Genomic DNA, 15976 nt, shown 5'->3' with positions numbered 1-15976 from the left:
GATGTGATGTTGGATGTTTTTTGAAAATATTTTTTATTTAAAAATACATTAAAATATTTTTTTATTTTTAATATTAGCACATTACATTAAAACTATTAAAACTATTAATTTAGTATTTTTTAAAGTGGAATGTACTTTCAATAGGCATATAAAAACAGAATTCAAACACTCAGGGATGCATGAATGAGGCTAAGGGATGCATGAACGAGGCTAACTTTGGCTAGTAATTAAAATTTATAGTAGCAGCACCCATTTGGCCGCGAATATAACTAATAATAATCATAATGAGAAAAAAAAGTCGTGATAGCTCACGTAGGACATGGGAGATGGTGAATTGGACTGGAATATTCCAATGAGGAGACTGAATTTGGTTGCTTGAAACGTCAGTGCTTTGGGGTATTATATTGAAAAGAAGAGCAAGCAAACGTAATAATGCATTTGAAAACTTATGCACTAACAAAAAGTTTATTCTTTAGACCCTTTTGACATACATGACTACATTTCCAAAAGGAACAACTCCTAGTGGCTATTGAGTGCAAGAGCAAAGAAAATTAAACCCATTCCCACAAGATCATGACTTTGCATTTAAAACATAATACGAGCTGGGGATTGGACCCCGAGCTCCTGCTTCATTAATTGGTGCCCTTAAGACTGATGTCGACCTGCATCTCCTAGGTAACCAATCAAGATCCCTTCGTCGAAAACTTGTCACAAGAGGGAAAACTATTTGAATATGTGAACTTGGACATATTAAAACCCAAAATAAGCTTAAAGCTATCATTTCATTCCTTTATCACCATGCTCTAATCAAGCTTCTCTAAAACGTTCCGATGAATAAATAGTTCATCAATTCAAAAGAAAGAAAGAAAGAAAGAATAAAGAAGAAGACTCTAGGACCATGGAACCTTAATATTGTATTTAATGATACAAGTCATTTCATCCAAAAAAAAAATTGAAATACATAACACGAGAGGAAAGTGGGATATTTAAACTTTCAACATTTTTGCATTTGATTAGTTTCAATGCCTTATTCCTTCAAGATTTCAATTAATATTGTTGGATAGATTTAAGTGAACTCATCTTGTATTGATACTTATCATATTAAGTAAGAGGTTCAATAATTAGGACTCAAGTTCGAGTCTCATTCTCGTGGGAAATTAAGCAATCGCGTTTTCACATTTTAAATTGTGGAATCACAATGTCATAACGTAATCCTGGCTGGCACGACAGGTTAAGCATCTATATATTCTTACTTTTCCTAGAAAATGACTTCAAATACTATGGTGGATTAATCCCGTAACTATTTTTTTTTATTAAATTAACTACCATATAGCTTTGTCTAGCCTTTAGAACTGTGATTGCTGGGGTGGCAATAATTCAAACCTTACCCGATTTCATGTCACTTCTCATTTTCAGTATGTTTGCTACCTTAAACATACAATTTAAACATCATTGATGGATGATTGGAAGCGACCTAAGTCCACATCTCAAAGAGAATTTTAATTTCATGATAATATTTTAATGGCTGTTATTTGGATGGGATTCAGGTGTGTTAGATCAAACTCAAGTTGTGTGAATGAGTGCTTTTGTTCTAGGGTTAATTATTTAATTGATCCTTCTATGTTGGAGGATTTATTGGATAGGTCCCCAAAGTCCTACTATCAAGCCCATATCATAATCCTTTTGCTCTAGTAAATTTTTTCAATACCCCCGTTGTAACCTTTTTATGATGAAAACGCCATTCAATATATAAAATTTGAAAAAAAATGTTTCTATTAAATAAAAGCCTGAGTGAATGTCATTTTTTAAAAACAAAAACAAAAACAATTACTTGGTGCCGAGATCTATTTTAAAGATTATTTGTTCAGAAAAGCCAGATGCATGTAAAATAAAAGGATAAAAATATTCAAAACAAAAACTCTGAAAATAAAAAAAATGAATTTTGTAAAGGGATATTCAATGATTTTGTTAAAAGAATAAAAATTAAAACAAGTGCTGACTTGTCAGCTAATTGATTTTTCGATTGAGCATGGATATTCATGTGATCACCATGCATTTTCTTTACTTGTGAGGACCATCAAATACTAAGAAGCTAGTTTTGTTGTTACAAGAAAACTGCACATGTTCAGGTTACCGGGGCAGAACCACGTTATGGCCGCCATAAGGGGCCATGGCATCCCAAAATGACACAGTTTTTATGTTGGTTCCGAAACTTCCAAAACTCTTAAATCTACTCTTGAATTTAAGTCTTGTTTCGGAGAATATATCTACATTTTACACCCCAAAAGAGTTCATTACTATTATATTGCCATTATTAGTTTAATTTATTTTTAAAAGTATATATTCCTGATAAATTTCATCGTGGCACCCTCTGTTCTAAAATTAATAGTCCTATCAAAACAGGCTAATCAGTCTGGACCAGAAATGTTGATAAAAAGATTAATAGAAGACTAAGTCCTTAATTTACGTCTAAGTTGGTACAATTAAAAGGAAGGAGATTAGCTGGTGAAAAGAAGTCCGAATACATATAAATGGACAGATGGAGCCATCATTGCTACTTTCCCAAGCCACAGCATACTGTAATATTTAAGGTATTGTTAAACATGATTACATGTCATGAATGAGAGACAGCTTGATGTTGCTAACAAGTTTGAACTATGTCACTAGCTAGCTCCTCAAATTTCCAAGGACCTCCGGAAATTTCCTGGGATCCCGACCAATTAATTGACAGGCGCATGGACCCTACGATAGGTTTGGTAAGTAGCTTGACTATTAGTTTTTTTCTTGCAATTGATTGATCTGGAGCCGCACTGTACGCATTCAAGGAGAAAAATCATACCACCAAGCATACAACTTTAAAGGTCCAATCTCACCACCTTTTCAAACAAAGTCTTCCAACACACATGACCTACTTACTCCTTCAACTAACATTCATTGCAAATTATCATTCACGTCTGTTCATGCTTGTTTCTCTCGGAAATCTTGCGAACCAGCTAGGAGCCGGCTCTGTAGTTCGAACTAATCCTTTTACCTTTTGTGCTTTCCGTCTGAATGTGATGGATGCTGTCAGGATTGCGTATGGATGGAGGTGAAACCACAAAAGTCCAAGCTAGCATATATATGTATGTGTGTGTGTGTGTCAAGAAGATGCAACTCATAAGCGAGGGGCTTCAGTTTCTACTTCCTACGAGGGAAAGTGGGGGCCTGGAGATAGTGATGGATCTTAACTCTTTCTATGATGATTCCGGCACCTTACTTCTATCTAAATTCAAAAGGACATGATGCAAGGTGGGCCTGACAGTAACAACTTGGGGGTTCCATTCCAAGATTTCCCAACTCTCAATAGTCGGTAGCTATGATTAATTTAAATCAAGCCAGAACCGAATTCATTGGAAAACCAAATCGAACTGATGTGTTATGGTTCGGTGCTAGCTGGATTTGATTTACTCCTCTCTCTTTTCTCGAGTCTTTTTAACCTGTTTTTTCTACGTAGTATAAGAACCTTCAAAATAAATCATTTGCCTCGGAAAGGTATGGTCATTTTTATGCTTTCATTACTTATGTCCCTTTTTGTTAGGTAGACATGGGTTCAACGGAGAAAACTAACGTGACTTGTACACATAACTAGACAACTACTTCAATGACAATAATAGAAAAAACCCTAACCTATTGATTTATGAATCCATTCCTATACATAAGCATATTTTCTTCTTCTTCTTCTTCGTTTCTATTTTACAAATAGATCTATTGGGGGAGTTGGTCCTCCTTATTGACACAGATCCCTTCACTACAAGATCGCATTGATGGCTTTTTTTCTTTGTACAGCAACTAAATAATCGTAGTTTACGTGGAAACATTGTAAGATGTTTGTTAGAAGTTCTGTCATAATAAAATAAACCATAATTATTTTTCATTATGCAGCTCAAGCTCTACTGTAACTTTCAATAATAGTAATAATAAAAGAATCTCAGGACTTTCAATAATAGTAATAATAAAAAAATCTTAGGTTAAGTTTTTATTGCTCATATGATAGTTACTAGAGGTTTACATGGTCATTAACTTTAGTATCCGTGGAATTAGTCGTAGTACGCGTAAACTAGCTACTAGAGGTTTACATGGTCGTTAACTTCAGTACCCGTAAAATTAGTCGTAGCACGCATAAACTAGCTCGAACACCCATGTTAATCTAAAAAAATAATAATAAGAAAACACATTAGGAAAAATTATGTAGCATGGCTCTTCCATCAGTTCCATGTATGTATGAGAAGATGCGGGGCCCTCATTAAGTAACACTCAGGGCGATGGTCCAGCTGAAGAAAGTCGAGATATCACAGCTCTGGGCAATTTGCTCAGCCTCGTAATTAATCACAGAATTTTCTAATATATAAACTTTCAAGAATTTTAAATTCCATATGATAACATAAGCAAGCATAATGCCCACAAGGAGAACAATCAATATCAATACTCCTTTGAGTTGCATGTGTTACAAACAGATATTCCTGTATTGCCTCATCACATCACTTTTCCTGTAGTTCACCTGCAGGCTCATTTCATTTTTGAGCTCCATAATGGGAGGATTTTTTCTTCTTGTTTTGGGTACAGGGCTACTTAACAGGAGGTAATCATAGGGTTCTCAACCTTCCTACATTGTATCTTGATCTAGCAAGCTGGAAAGTACAATTTATGGGCGCCCTGCTGCACGCTGTCTACTCCCCAGGGCGATAATGTGTGAAAGCCCCTAGATGCTACAACATAAACCAGTGCATAAATTGAAACTATAAATATTTCTTGATTCCAAATTTAAGTGATCTAAACCAGTGGCAGTCATCGCTGCCAGAAAAAGGCCGCCCACTGTCAACTTGATGCAGATTGTGGCAGCAGCATTAGCTCTTCCACCACTGTCCTTGCCTGCTCTTCTTTCTCAACCGGAATACAAGGTCTCCAAACTGTTTCCTTCCCCACATCCATTAGTGCAATGCCCTTTGCAGACAAATCAGTCCTGAACTGATCACTTTTCTTGAAATCATGACTTTTCCTTGCCACCGCTCTGTTCTCAATCTGACATATCACATCATCTTCTGTTAGTCGTGCTCTTCAATGCTTTTATCTTTTAACTGCTGCAAAACCTGATCGGGGGAGTCTAATTTTTGTTAATGAATTTCAACGAGAGAAAATTCAGATTTTATGAATCATTAAAGAAGAAGAATTGGGAACTTTGCACGTGGCCTGTCCCAAGCCTGGAAAAAGGAGGAGGGCTGCAGTAGAACATAAAAGAAATTGCAAAATCTCACCTCAGCGCAGGTGCAACGAGGAAGAAGTCCCAGAATTTTCAGAACTACCGTAACTTCTTTCTTGATTTCAGTAAGGGACCGAATCAATGACAATTGTTGTTTCTTCTGGCAATTATCAAGGAAAGAAGAGCATGTAAATCTCCATATATGCACACAGAAGAGCAGATACAAAGTGAGATCAGCATGCCCAAAGAACTATTTATGAGCTTCAATTCTTCTTGGAAAGCACCAGTCAGTAAAGGTGAAGTGTTCAAATCATCTGACATCATCATCTCAAATTCTTCTCGTAGCCTAGAAATGCATCTTTGGGCATCAGCTGCAATGGCAACCATGTTGCCATCCTGTCCCGAGCCTTCCTTCAGGCTTTCTTCTTGAAATGGCAATCAAGCTTCCTCACAATCTTGCAGTGTCTATAATCACAAAATAACAATAATATACTTGAGGTGTGAATACTAACAATATCTAAGCATCAGCGAGGTGGGCATTCATGTGTATGATTGTGAAGTAATGATGGCACTACAATTACCAAAATCAAAGCACAATATTACGGGAAACAAACAAGTTATGTATGAAGCATATCAAGAAAGGAAAATAAAGAATAGGTCGTTTTAAACCCTAGCAATCATGTTTCTTGTTCCATGGAGATTCTACTTCCAATAATCCTGAAGCAATTTAGTACTCTATTTATTATAACACGAGGAAAAAAATTTACTGTACAACTCAGGAAAACAAGGATTACTTGCAGATCTAACTGAACAGAACAGCTCTGATAAAACTAACTTGTGAAAAAAGTTTGGCCTGAATTTCAACTTAAGGAGACAGACACTGCAAGTTCAATTAATTCTAGGAAAAATAAAGGTAAATCAAGTGAAAATGTTCCCGCCCACATAGGCATGCACAATTGACACAATGACATACACGAACATATTTTCAAACAGGAGGCTCTCCATGACTTGTTAAAGGCACAGAAACTTTGAAATGAAAACTTTGAGGAGCGGAGCATCCATAACCTTCAAACATGATAAATGTAGAAGACAGCGTCGGATGCACCTTCCAGCTGCAAAACAAAGTAATTGAAGGGAGAGCGGTAGTGTGCACTTATCAAGAAGTGTCTCAAAGCCAGAGGATAGTACCGTTCAGTAATCTACAAAAACATTGTAATGGGAATCTTAAGCAAATAAAATCAATAAGGCTGAAACTCATTATTTGAAAGAAAAAGCAAAAGAAAAGGAGCATCAATGATAAAAACTGATTGTCGATTACCTGGCCGATTGTGAAAAAATTACCCAATGATTTGACATTTTCTCATTGTTATTTGTGGCATGACCATTATGCTACCAGTAACTCACGCTGCTCTCACGCTGCTCTCTTCACATGCAGCACAACTCTGGGCAATCTCATTCTCATGATGTGGAAAAATCAAATCAATCCCACCACCATGAATGTCAAATTTGAAAGTCAGTTAATGAGCACTCATTGCACTGCATTCTATGTGCCATCCTGGCCTTCCAGGACCCCATGGACTCTCCCAACTTGGATCACCTGGCTTCGCAGCCTGCAAACACAAGCAGACATCGGATATGGTGCAGTGCAAACGAATTATAAATTTCAGGTACTTGTGAGATTTATACCTTCCACAATGCAAAGTCAGCAGGATTATGTTTTCTCGAGTCAACAGCAGTCAACAGCAACACGTTCCCCTGCTCTATTATTTTCCAGCCTCTGCCCAGATAACTAACCATAATTTGGGGATTTATCAACCGCAAAGAAGATGTCTCCCTCCACCACATATGCAGAGTCATTTTTTTATAATCTGCATAAATTATTGGTGTCCAATTAAATACAAATGGAAATAGAACTTTGTTACAACAACTGAACCACAGCTATAATAACAGAAGAAAAACTTGAGATCTATCATCTAATAACCTCAAAATAATCAATTTAAGAAAAACTATATCAATGCATGGCATGCTCAAAGGGGCTAAAAAAGTGCATCAGATGTGAGCGGTAAATAAAAGGCATGAGTAAAGTGAGACACGCACCTTTGAAAATAAAATACAATTTCCAACACATACACAAGGGAAGAAAACAAAAGGTCACAAGTTATCACAATTAATTATTTTATTAAAAAGCATTGTTCTATATGGTTTTATGCCAGTCAAAGTTCTACATAAGCTATTTAACTAATTTCATTTGGGCATAACAAGTTACCAAACTTCAAAAGTATCAAACTGGTTTAACTATTCAAAGGCTAAACAAGTTTGAGAAATTCCCATTTATCACAAATTGATTATGAGGACCATAATAGATGACTCACAATGCAGCAACATGCACAACTTACCATTAGTCAGTAGAAAGAATATAAAGATTAGTGGCTTACACAAAAGTCAAACACTCAGAATTGCAGTTTAAAGTTTAAAACTGATTAATTCTCTCTTTAATTATTGAATGTACGCTGGGTTCACTGGACATTTGGCAGTTAAATCTTTCTTGTTCTCTCCAATGAGGAGAGAACAGGCCAATTTGGAAAAGAAAATAGATTGAACTTTCTTACCAACCACTCAGTAACAAGATCAAAACACCGAGTTGTCTAATTTCTACAAATATCAAAATATGCCCTGCATGGAGCACACACAAGCTCACTACCACACAGAGAGCGCAATAATCTAAGCTTAATAAACAATTAAGTAAAAATGGTAGGGGAAACAACCTGAGTGATCATGTCCTTAATCTGTTCCATGTGATCAGTTACACATGGCTGGTGAGTTGGAACAAGGCACTGCAGTTCAGTAATGTCAACATGATATTCTTCACAAAACCAGCTACTTAAAGTTAAAGGATCTTCACCAAGCTTATTTGCCCAATGAATTATCTGCAAAGAAATAGATACTGGTGAATTTTATAGAGGAAACTAGCCAGAAGGAGATAACATTGATGGATGTATGTTTATATACAACTATATGGCTGCATCGTACAACAAATACACACATGCATAATAGTACGAGGAGTGACCTGAACATCATCATTATTGTAATAAAGCCTGTAGTAAAATAAATCATTGGGAAAAATTATAAGAAAACAGGAGAACAAGGCAAATCTTGATGTTGAGGCAGTAAACTTCATGCCAATTTAATCATGTGGAACATTAACATGGAACCATGGACTAGAGGCAAAAACTTATCTTGAATTCTTAGAAATCCACCAAGTGGAGTGAGTTATAATAGGCCTTCTCAAAGACCTAGACCGTCTAGGTTTGGGCTTCTTCTAGAAATATTTCTTCAAAGGCCTTGGCTTGGGCTTTTGATGATTTAGTATTTGGACATTCATAACTCATATGTCCAATTTCTTGGCAAATCCAACATTTGCATGTTTTCTTCTTTTGAGGACAAAATTTTTGTTTATCTGTTTTGGGATAATTCTTTGGGTTCATCGTTGAGGCCCTTAAGGTCTCTATAGTTTTTTCTTCTGAAAAAACGTTTCTTTCTACCTTGGTGTCCAAAGTATTTTTTATATCGTTTAGGATGTTTATAATATTTTTTCTTTTTGGGTTTTCTAAACTTATATTTCTTTTTTATCTTTTTCTTCCATTTTTTGAGCTGTGGAATACTATGACAACCATGCATGGTTTCTGGTCCTTGAAATTCTGGACAACAAAGATTAATTTTCTTTGTTCTTTTAAGCAACTGTCTTTCAGTGCAAATTTTTGTTAGTTTCTTTGAAACTATATTTTTTACTACCATTAGGCTTAGTTTACTAATGTGTGGCAATTGTTGGTATTCTTCTAAACTTTCTTTTCCTATAAAGGGAATTTTTCTAAGGTATCATTCGATGTAACTAATCCATTCAGTATTAGGTACACTTAAAAGGGCTTCCTCATAATCACAGGTGAACTGATCTAAATAACACAGATCACAGATCTGTAACTTAGTCATGCGTTCCCTAGCTTCTTCTTGTTTAATCCTAACTTGGTTTTCACCATCATTAAGATAATTTGTTCCTAGAAACACTGTGGATAACAGGTTTACTATATTTTGGAGAAAGTCTTCTGAAGATCCTCTCATAAATTCATCCTTATTGATTTCTTCAATAAGTTCATTGGCCATTCTTGAGGATTTATTAATCATCAAAATATGAGCTAATTCAAAATCTTCACTAAGATTATTATCTGTGGGTATGATCAACCGTAAAGAATTGTGCCAGGATTGAATCCTACGCTTTCTTTCCTTAAGGTCTACACAACTATATCTAAAATATCAGCTTGATATTTCTTTTCAGGGGCATAATCTTCAGGGATATTGTATCTCTGAAATCTTCCTGTTCCTGATCTATATGATCCTCCTAAAGGGGCACTTTGGTAAGTCGTGTTATGACTTCTTGATGGTCTAGGTCTTTGAGAAGGCCTATCATAACTCACTCCACTTGGTGGATTTCTAGAGGCTCCTTGGGCTGAAGATTCTGCTTGGGTAGCATCCATATTATCATAGGTTTCTTCAATGTCTACATTGAGGTTATACCTAGGATTAGGGATTGCAACTATAACATTAAGATCTTCGTATTGCTTAGGGGCTTGCTCTATTTCTGGGTCTTCGCAACTCAGAACTTTAATGACTTTATTAGTCCATTCATTATGGTCATGTGCCATATAATATTCTAACAGCTGTTCCTTAACTGTTTTGTATTCCTTAGTCATGGTCTAGGAATATAACTAAAAGCTGTAATTGTAGCTGGTTTTAATCATGATGGGGATTTATCATCTCTAGCCATGCCTATGGATGGTTGTTGTGTGATAGGTGTAGTGCCGACAGGTGAGGCTGTAGGGACATTTCCTAAAGATTTCTCAAATGCTGTGAGAATCTCTTTATTGCATTCACATGCTTTTATACTGTTAGTACAGTACTTGATGGCATCAGCCATATGTAAAAGACTCCTTTTTATTTCTTCGAGGTCTTTTCTTAAAGCAGCTATAATTGAGGCCGCAGATGTCTCTATGTGTCTTTGTAGGACAGTAATTTGTTTGTCTTCAAGTGATTTGAAATCTTCTGAGAGTTTCTTTATTACTCCTTCTAGAGCATCTATTTTTCCAGTGGTGGTCATTTTCAAACTTTTTGATCTATATTTTGGACCGTGGATAAGATTTGTTCAATCTTAATGGGGTCTATACTTTTGAGGGTATTTTCTAAGGATTCTAAATCGCCTATCTTTTGTTCCAAAGATTTTAATCTAAGGTTCATGTTTTCTATCAGACTTTTAGTGGTTCTGATATCTTTATCTATAGCTCCTAATGTGTTTTGGACATTAGTTACTAAATCTTTTAATCCATTGTCAATAAATTGTGGATATTTTATTGGTTTTGGGAAGTCATCAATGTCACTATCCCCCCCACTGAAAATTTGTTTGGATGGTAAACCAAACACATTACTGAGACTGGTTACTAGAATTAAGACGGATCCTAAGACCGAATTAATATTATTGAGATGGTTTAGACAACCATCAATTCCTCGACCGCCATGATAAGTGTATGGTGGTGGATTGACTGTTACATTTTGGTGTTTTAACCCAATGTATCGTTTATTAAAGAATATGTGAGGTTTAACCTGGTGAGGTCCACTCATAATTCCTTATCTGATAAATCTAAACTTAGATGATTTATCCTTTTACTAATAGCTGTAAGGCTATCATTTTCTGGTGGTGGTAAACCATGCATCCTATAACAGGCTTTTACTAAAGCATCATTTGTTTTGGATGAAGACGTCTGTCCTTCATTCCATCCTGGATTATAGGTCCAATGGTTTATCACTGTTGGGTGTTCATCTTCTTCAGATGATTTTAAAGAATTATTATTTCTTTTATCTATTGAACTGGGATTGTTCATAATTTGTAACCTAGGTTGGGTACCTATGTGACTTTGCAACTTAATTTGTCCTTTGTCAATTATTAGTCCGAGAAAGTTGATACTTTCTTTGAATAATTGAGCTTTGGGTAAAGATAGGATGACACCTATTTCTTTACACCTATCTAGATTATACATTTGTACAATGAAAAAATGTACACATCATTGACTAATTTAACTAAAAAAAAAAAAAAAGTTGTTCACTCCTTGAATGTGTTGCAAGCCTATTTGAGGTTTTGGCGAGTAGGAGAGATTTATCTAATACTCCACAAGAAGACTTCATTCACAAAAACCATAAAAAGTTGTATATACAAAGAAAGGCTTCTTTTGGGGAGGATAAAAAAAATGGCTCAAATTTAAACAAATGCCGGCAATAAAATGATCTGGAGTTCTTAATATATTTCACACACCTTTTGTTCTTTCAAATCACAGAATCATGGAAGCTTTTTACTATATTAGCATATTTAACTTGCCATAGAATGCATTTTCCTTCTATTTCAGCAAGAATCAAGAAGTATTCCAAGACCAAAAGAATGTGAAATTCCATAAATCTTTACCAAATTGAAGCCCAGCAATGTACAATGAACAAATGCAATAATGTGATGGCTGCGATTGTAAATTTCCAGTCATAGCAGCAGTCAAGTTGATATTGCTGGATTGAAATTCTCACCTTGTCATCAATTTCAGTGAAATTTCGAACATAAGTAACTTCATGACCTAGGTTTTGTAGGTATCTGCAGTTACAGTTCAAATAAAACAATAGCATCACAAGATTCAATGATCAATGATTTATGCATACATAATAGTCAAATACAGAATATAGAAGTGAATGCATAAAAAGCAAAAGGAATGCCCAAGCTCCACGCACATAATGCAGTTTTGAACTTGTAAAACGAAAAATAAAAATAAAATAAAAGGAGTGCATGACCAACCCAGAAAGGCTAATGACACATATTAGTGAGAGGCATCAAGCAACAATTTTAACATGGTATGAGGTAGCCTAAGTCAAAGCTTGGAAGTGCAAATTTGACATGGAGTTGAAGTACTCAGCTGAAACATCTTTTCTGCTCAAATCTAGAAAGTATCAAGAATTTGTCCAATAGCAGCCCGAGTGGAAAGGCTACTAGAACAAAGAGATCACTTAGAAAAAAAGCTGCTTCCAAGGACCATCAACCACTGCAGCATTGCCAAATAGCAAGTCTCTTTCTAACGCACCTTTAGGTTCTGACTATAACAACTAAATTTCTACACAGGAATCACAAGTTAAAAACTGTCCATATACTTTCTATCCAATGATTCTTTAGAATTATATGGAAAGCCAACATTGACTAATACAGGTCAATACTTCAAACAGCAAGTTTGGCATTGAATTTGGGTTTAGTTCACGATGGAAACCAAAGACCCAAGACCATGGTTCTGGAAGAGCAAGGCCAAACACGCCTATAGTGGCATAATACCACTCAACTTACTCAGATTAACACATCATGATTCTCTTGGACAAAATCATATTTTCTTTCACGAATTATCCATCACTAAACTAACTAAATACCATAAATGCTCAAAACATCAAATCAATAAATGAACAAACATCAGGTTAATTTCCCTATATCAGCGATTCTGAGTTTTTCCCCTGTTAGCCATCACACATCATCATGGTCAAATCAATCAATGTCCCAAATAACAAAAATTAACGTCATATTCATAAAATGCAGGTACTGGTGTGTTTATAGTTTACAGATGTGAGGCCTGAATAAAACATCAAATGAAATAGTAGCTCAAGCATGACCAAGGTGGCTGAAATAATAGGTGGTAACACCACAAACATACATAGAAGTCTTTCCAGGAAATTTGGGCTTGAGTACCTCCTTTTGTTGGGCTATTGAATCATAGAGTTTGAGACCATCATTTTCCATTTTGATCTACGGGCACCTCTCTCGACAAGGACGGTGAGGTTCTGTGGTCAATGTCTGCTCCTAACTGACACCTCAATGGCAGACAATGAGAAGATGCGGTAAGAACTGGAAAGGAATGGCTATCTGCTCGACTATTGAGGATAGCAATGTTTGGTCTAAATGGAAAGATACGACTCAAATAGAAAGCCAGCCAGGATGGGCCTTAAATTATTCTCGAGTGAGAATTGAACTCGGAACAGCCAAAGCATAGCTAGGAAAAGAAGCGAATAGAAATGGAATGTGAATTTTATTTATTTATTTTAATTCCTTATTTAATAGGCTCACTTCATGCGACTTGATGATCAAGTGTTGGGAGAAAAATTTGTATGACCTGGTAATGAAGTATTGTATCCTGTTCATTGAATTTTGAGGTCTGTTCGTGCGTTTGTTAATTACATATCATTTCTCATAGAAACCAAACACACACGCTGAGTATCCTAATTTGAAAGAAGGAAACGGAATTGGATGCAAGAATACATAATTTATAATCCAAGGAACGCCCAAACTCCCTACAGTTGTTTTAAACTTTTTACATTAAGAAAAAAAAAAAAAAAAAACCTCTGTCAGCTGCCCTAAATCAAATAATCAAAAAATCAATCAATCAATCAATCTCCAAAATTCAAAATTGCATATATAAAGAGTGCTAATGCGTTTATATAGATAGATAGGTAGAAATGGACGGACCTCGATAAAATGTCAAAGGCAACAGCGGCGCGAGCGTGACCAAGGTGGCTGAAATCAAAGGAGGTGACACCGCAAACGTACATGGAAACCTTGCCAGGGATTTGGGGCTTGAATACCTCTTTTTGTTGGGTCATTGAATTGTACAGTTTGACCTCTTCGTTGTTTGCCATTTCGAACTACGCACGCCTGGACAAGGACGGATGAGGTTGCGTCGTCTTGTCGATGCTCTCTCTGTGACTTCTCTAAAACCCTCTACGCCTGACGAGGACATCATATGTGACTGATTTTTTTTTTTATCAATGTAGGTGTGCGGACGAGCTTGTGTGCACGGCTAAAAAGTTTCTTATACTTTTTCGGTGTTAACGGAATGGGACTGGCCCAGGTAAAAAGCCCATCAAATTGGACCTTATGGAAATGGAAGGTGACGTTTCTTTTCATTCTCTGCGTCTATTACTTTCCGTTTTGTTCCTTATTTTAACATAAAGTTTGTTTAGCTGAAAGTGGGTTAATTTTTGTATTTAAAAAGTGTTTTTAAAAGTATTTATTTTTTATTTTAAATTAATTTTATATTTATAAATAAAAAATATTTTAAAAAATAATCAATATTACAATCTCAAATACAGAAACAATTACTTCTGTATGGATTTTTTTCTCTCTTTCCATTCCTTATATCATGTGGTTTGGTTTATCCATCGAATTAAATTGCACTCTTTGCTTACGTAAAAGGCAATCCAACAAAACTGCACAAGCGAAGTTACAAGGTACAGACAAAATGACCACCAACTTCCTAGCTGGAATTTTATGGTTTCCTTTCTTTTAGTGTGCATTTTTAGAGGTGAAATGTTTTTCTATAAAATATTTTGTAATATTATATTGTGATAATGATGGTATGAAAAAAAAAACAATTATAATATAATGAAGATAGAGTAATAATAGTAGTTATAATAGCAATTACAATAGTAAAAATTGTAAGATAATTCTAGCAGCGTGATGATGGGGTGGTGATAATTGAATTGTTAGAGAGTATATTAATATTTATAAAATATTTTTTATGTTGTGAATTGAAAATATTGTTAATAAATAAATTAATTTTAAATATTAATTATATATAGATATTTTTTCAACTGGGATAAAGTTTTTTTTATTCTTTGCATCTCTTTGATTTATTTAAAAGAATTTATTATATGTTGATTCTAAAGTTAGAATTCCAGATACAAAGAGAAAGAAGTGTATCTCTTCGACCGCCAAACCTAGTTGGATCAATTAAAAGACTGATAATTTTCATTGGAATGAAATCTCCTTGGTTCTCGCTAGTTTGGCCACTGAGCTCGTTCCATATTCATATAAATAGCTTGAAATCCAGGTATTTAACCCCCCTCGTGAAACAAGCCTTTTCTTTTTCTTTTTAACAAGAAAGAGACGCAAGCTAGGATTGTTTTTGGAAGAAAGGCTACAAGCTCGCCTGCAACAACAAGAGATTGTTTCCTCCTGCATTCCTTCTATAAATGTATGGTTAAAAGCTATTGAAAAAGCTGCATACCGAGTTCCCTATTGGAATTATTGCATCTCTGTAGTTTTTCATGGGTTCTAATATTTTACTTTGTATAATGGATTAAACAAAAAACAGAATTATAACTTTATATCAGTGAAGTTTCCTTGACGCCAACCAGTTAGGCAAGATCTTTCTATGCCCAGGACCACTGTGATCCTCTATACCCACTGAATCTGAAGTCTCCACAGTAGCAAAATCCTTCTCCAGACGCTCCTTCAGAAGGCTAGGCGGTTCTGAAAAGAATTCTATCGTGGGAAAGACTATTTCTCCTACTGGCTAACTTGTCTGCACAGGTACTTCCTTCTCTATATACACGAACTGGTGTTAACAAACAATGCACTCCCCTTCCGTCAGACATCTCACTGTCTTGAGAATATCTGTGTGCTGTCTCCGCCACTCTCCTTGCTGCTGATCAGATTCTGAGCTGCTTTGGACATGTCTAATCCCGCCGGACCACGCCATTTCTAGCCCAAAAAATAGAAACTTGAAAAGGAAAGGGAAAATAAATAAATAACGAATTAAGATGTAAATCGTGCTTTGAGTAAATTAAATTTCCAATCCTTCTTCTGCTTTAGAGTTAGTAAAAAAATCTTAAATACAATAACCA

At 35.5% G+C, this 15976-nt stretch overlaps 1 pseudogene; it reads right to left on the bottom strand.

The window, feature by feature from the left end:
• Positions 1-4373: 4373 nt before the first annotated feature.
• On the bottom strand, positions 4374-14119 carry LOC105124146 (cysteine--tRNA ligase, cytoplasmic-like; annotated as a pseudogene).
• Positions 14120-15976: the final 1857 nt, after the last annotated feature.

Source organism: Populus euphratica, unplaced genomic scaffold, assembly GCF_000495115.2.
Source record: "Populus euphratica unplaced genomic scaffold, PopEup_1.0 scaffold1.1, whole genome shotgun sequence".
In the NCBI taxonomy this organism is placed as follows: Eukaryota; Viridiplantae; Streptophyta; class Magnoliopsida; order Malpighiales; family Salicaceae; genus Populus; species Populus euphratica.
The sequence above is the reverse complement of the archived record's forward strand: the minus strand, read 5'-3'. Positions and strand labels throughout refer to the sequence as shown.